Here is a 5,616-nt window from a genome sequence, read left to right as displayed (position 1 = left end):
AAAGATGTTTTAGATTTCTCAGTGAGAAACTTACGTTAGTTGAAGGGGGGAGGTTCTGTTTTATTTTGGGAGAAAGAATGATGGGGGGTATTTTTTGTTCTTTTTATTGTTTTGAGAAGTGGACACGTTGAAAACTGAAGAAGACATTGTTGTTTATTTAGGCCCAGGTCAGCCCTAATCCAGTAAATTTAACTAATCAAAAACATAATTACAACCAGTAACCATCTCGTCTGTTTTTTTTCTTTTTTTTTTTTGTTAAAGCACACTTATATCTAAGGATACATTGTCTAGTGTGTCTTTCCTCTCCACAACTACCACCACTACTACCACTACTTTTTGTTAGAGATAGTACGGTGTGATATGAGATCTAGCAGGTAGAGCCCGTCTTATTTCAGTTGTGGATTAGTTTTAAGTAAAAGACATACCAGCCGTGACCCGTCATCACGTAATTCGATATGACCATTTCGTAGATGTTAAGTGTAATTTGAGACATTTGGCTATTATTTCTAGCAGATCAATCAACCGCGAATAGCCCTGTCGCACACTCGATAGTTTTGTTTTAAATGGGGAGGCGGAGGTTATTGTTATGTGTATTGTTTTTTTATTTCTTCTTTTTCTGTTTTTGCGAAAGAAGTGTACGTTTTCGCCAGTTCGTAGTTTTACTGACATTTAGAGAAAATAAAGGAAGTGTGTGTGTGTGCGCGCGTTTATGTGCAAGAGATAATGTGGAAGAAAGTGAAGGGGGAAAGAGACAGAGAGGGTGAGTTTAAAGAGTGGCAAGAATAAGGGGTGTAAATGGAGAACGAGCGTTAAGATTAATATACAATACATACACACACGCGCACATACATACACGCACGCACACACACATACAGGCTGCATGAAACTGTGCGTGTGTGTGTGTGCGTGCGTGTGTGTGTTGTGAGAATGAAGAAGCGAAGAGTATGATTAGGAGTAAAAAATATTGTGTAAAGGAAGTATCTATATGAAGTGATGTGTATAATAGAGAGGGGAAAATGTGAAGAGTATGAAATAGGAAGTATATAATAACACAAAAGGGGAGAGTATAAAAACAGAGTATATGTAAATACGGATGAGTGCATGTACAGGGAGGGGCAAAAAGAAAGATGAATACGATTATACTAAGATACATTCTATATAGAGAGGGTCAGAAAGACAGGGAGATTAATACAGCGAGTAGGAGATGAGAATAAAGTGAGTAAGGTGTTATAAATGTAAGAGACGGAATCGGGTATTTAAGAGTTGGGTTTTGAGTTGTCTTTTGTAATTCCATTCACATCTAGGATGTATTTAAATTTATTAGTTCTCTTTTTTTTCATCGACACCGGAAGGATGAAAGGCAAAAGTTAACCTCAATCGGATTTGTATTCTGATTATAAAAAGTCGTAACAAAGTGGGTGACTTGTAACGAAAAATTGATCAGTTTAAGGAGAGAGTAACGAAGGATAAGTACAGTGTAAGATGAGCAGCTAGGGAGATCAATTGTAAAGAGAGACATGAGTATTGTATCGATAGGAGAGACCAGCAGGAATAGTAATGGGTACAGATGAAATTGGGGAGAAGGAAAGGAGAGATAAGCAGGGAGAAATGAGTATAAAATGGAAAAGAGTGGAGAGGGATGAGACAAGGGAGACCAGCTATCCTGAGGACAAATTACATAAACAAAAAAAGATGGAGTAGTTACAAGTTCTCCCTTAGGGCGCAAGTTCGCGTTATTCTGTGGTCATAATAGAAAACACACAATATACACCAATTATATGAACGAGGTATTCGTCTTCATGGACAAACCGGAAGACGTCGAGAAATTAAAGGAACATCTAGAAAACCACTTCCTGTTAAAATCCAATATTCGAGACAGTATAGATAAAAGTCCCAATGATTCCATTCAATGACTCAAGTTTTTAATTTAAACATTTTGATTGAATTTAACAAGCATCATGACACAAATAAATGCGTACATATGCACGGAGACAGCGAATGCTCACAGATACAAAATCACAGCGGTAACATTGCATTAGATTTTTTAAATCCAGAATGAAATAAACACTATTCAATAACGGGTGTTACTAACTATTTAGTTGACCAAGTTGTAGAATAATATACAACACAAATACAGCACAATAAATAAGTAAACACTACATCTGTAATCGGACAGAAACCACACGAATGAAATGCATACCAACGATTAGACACCGCGAAATGCATTACTCGAAGCACAATGCAAAATGCATTACACGGAAACATAAATTAACACTAATTTCACACAGAGCATCCTCGTTAAAATGTATTTCGTGAAGCTGGATATCGGATAAACCGAAGAGTTGACTTCTGTCGCCATCTTTGAGTATTAATGCTGTGTTGCGTTGCAATTTTCATTAATATTTCAGTGATCAGGTAACTTTCAACCTTACATTTTATATCATGGCTTGAAGGGAAAATAATAATCCAAAGAAACTTGTGCCTCGATGAACTGCAAACTGATGTTTTTGTAGTATGAGATTGTGAAGAGTATAATTTTCTTGTATAAGCGAAATTATGGACAAACTCACTACATATTCTTAGAAATATAATGTTGGTGAAAGTTACGTATGAGAATTGTAAAAAGTACAAATCCCGAGGAGGCATCGATGAAGTCTCTTATCTATCAACGACCATATGGTAATAACATGTGGAAATTCAAGGTTCTGCATTTAGCTAGACATATGGGCATCAAGAATTTCCAAACTAGTGACAGGTGGTTATGGCGATTTAGAAATCACCATGGAATTGATAATAAAATAATCTTTAGTAGAGTGATCTTAATTTCTCAAGAGTAAAATGCAGATGAAACCGTGTTGTAATGGCAGTTCTTACTATCCCAAGCTTTTCAGAATGAAGTTTCCATATCCGATCGTAAGGAACGTTTTTCGGCTTTGGGTTGCGCAAAGACAGATGCTCTGTAAGTTAGTGATAGCAGGGAGACGAGTACGACTTTGAGTTTTCAAAAACCAGTAACCAGCGAATTATGATCTTTCCAAAAAATAGTGACTCAATTTGCATGTCTTTAATGACTACTTTTTCTTGCATATCATTCTGCCGATGAGCAAATACCTGGAAGATGTCTTCAGGCTGTCTACAAATGAAGTTAAGGCGCTACAAATTTTGAACAAGGCACCTGCTCACTAAGGTGGCACCCAAACAGATAATAACACTGGTATAATATGTTGTATGATCTTGGCCACCCAGTGTTACCCTCTGATCTGGACATTGTACCAAACCATTATAATAGCCAGCGAGAGATTACGCGAACGGAGACATTTTCTCGTGGTTATAGAAGATTTTAGAGAAGACACACAAGGAACAAGAGATACTAATAACACCAAGATTAAGTTTTATTTGCTAAATACAGTTGCTTTGAATTTGCTTCAGAAAGCATTCTACGTTTGCGATGGTTACTTGGGGTGGGAGCGCTAGGGCTGTAGCCTGGGTGTCAAGGAGGCGGCAGCCCGATAAAGCTTGGGAACCACTGCTATATATATGGTTAGGGGTCAGGGGCAGGGAAACTCAAGGGCTGCCTCGGGTGGCACACACTCTAGCTATGCCACCGTATAAAGGTAGAATACGATTTTGAAAGGTTTCAGAAAGGGATTTTCATCAAATACTCCAAAGACCGGGTAAAATACAGGTAACAAGGAATAATGCCAGAGCGAGGTTAGATGATACAGAAGTTGACCTTGAACATCAGATGTTAACAGAAATAGTGGATGCAGTTCTCGTTGATGACAGGACATCTACTGAGGATGAAGTATTGCCCGAGAAACTCAAACACCGTTTTACGAGAATCCCTTGAAAACGGAATTTCATAGAATGATTTGTCAACAAGGATACAACTAAACTATCAACTGCCATAAGGGAACTAATTATGCGAAAGCAGCAAAGTAAACATCTCAGACTCAACTCATTTTCAAGCCAGTTAGTCCAAAATCTACTGTTGCAGCTGCTAACCCTGACCAACCTTGGTGATATTGCTGACCAACCTGTCCTTGACTGTCTATCATCAGTCACCTCACACTCTTACGAGATGCTTCACTGAATGAAGCTCTTCTTCTCCTACACCTCCAGACATCAAGTTCAACTGTCATCTATCTCAGGCTAAACCGATAATAACCATTCCCGGTTCTGTACTTTATTTATGAATGCGTTTTCAATAATACTTGGTTAATAAAAACCTATTTTAAGCTTACAAACAAATAATTTTAATTTTTTAATACAGTACAGTAAAAAAATGAATACCATGTGGTGCTGTTTACTGTACATCGCAGACGCTTTATTTATGAATGCGATTTGCAATAAGACATGGTAAAATAAAAGCTTTTTTTAAGCTTAAAAAACAAATTCAGTAATTATTATTATTTTATTATTTTAAATTTACCAATACGTACATACAGTTTGGTGGTTTACATCGTGGATGTAGATGGCTGTGGATCGTCAACATCAACAGCTGACTCTGGCTGTTCTTGTTCAATGCACTTAAAAAACCGGTTGAGCGTTCCTTGAACTGTCTTCTTCCTTTTCTCAAGGATTACATTGTAGGGAGCAAAAGCTTCGTGACAAGCCCCCCATAATCTTGGAAAAGAGTTGAGCTTTTGAATCCATATCCTTAAACATAGAAAGACTTTTTTCGATATATGCGAATGATTTCATAAACGAGAATACTAAAAATGAATCCGACCGCTCTCAAAAATTAAGTAAAAAGAACCCTAAAAATAATCCATAATCCTTGTCCGTCATTGGATTGATTCCAAAAGTTTATCAGTTCGTGCCAGTCACGAGTCCAAACATCCCTGAAAGTTTCATCCGAATCCATCGCGCGGTTTTTGAGATATCTTGTTCACGGTCAAACTAACAAACACGACTGAAAATGATACCTTCGCTATGACGGAGGTAATATTAAGGGTTTCATTTGACTGAATGCTAAAGGGACAAAGAACTCAGATGATTTCTAAACTTGTCAAAAATAATCATAATTGATCTTGAATAAATTTATGTCGGTTCCATTTAAAATTATACCAAACACAATATTACAAAGCATTGAATATCTCCTATGAACCTAAATTTATTTTATGTTGCCATTAACTTCATCGTGGAGGCTCGTGGTTTCGTGGTTAGTGTGTCGGACTCATGATAGTAAGATTGTCGTTTCGATTCCAGGGCCGGGCGATGCGTTGTGTTCTTGAGCAAAACACTTCATTCCGCGTTGCTCTTGTCCACTCATCTGACGAAAATGAGTAATCCTGCGACGGACTGGCGTCCCGTTCAGGAGGGAATATATATGTCAGAGGAACCAGGAAATTATTCAAAATTTAATTCGATCTTGAATGAGTTTATATGACTCAGGGAGGAACTATACGCCACAGAAACAGAGAAGAGTCTATATGACTCGGGAAGGATCGTTTTTTCTTATTATCAACTTCATCAGTCGGTTACTGTAACACAGCTGGCACTCGGAAATGGTTTTCACACAGGAAAAAATCTCATCTACAGAAATCAAACAGTTATGTGTTTTGCCGTCCTGAACGGTTTAACCCAATCAGATGTTGCGTTCTGGTCCTTTAA

The sequence above is a fragment of the Octopus bimaculoides genome, chromosome 9 (assembly GCF_001194135.2).
Source record: "Octopus bimaculoides isolate UCB-OBI-ISO-001 chromosome 9, ASM119413v2, whole genome shotgun sequence".
NCBI lineage: Eukaryota > Metazoa > Mollusca > Cephalopoda > Octopoda > Octopodidae > Octopus > Octopus bimaculoides.
This window is presented reverse-complemented; position numbering follows the sequence as displayed.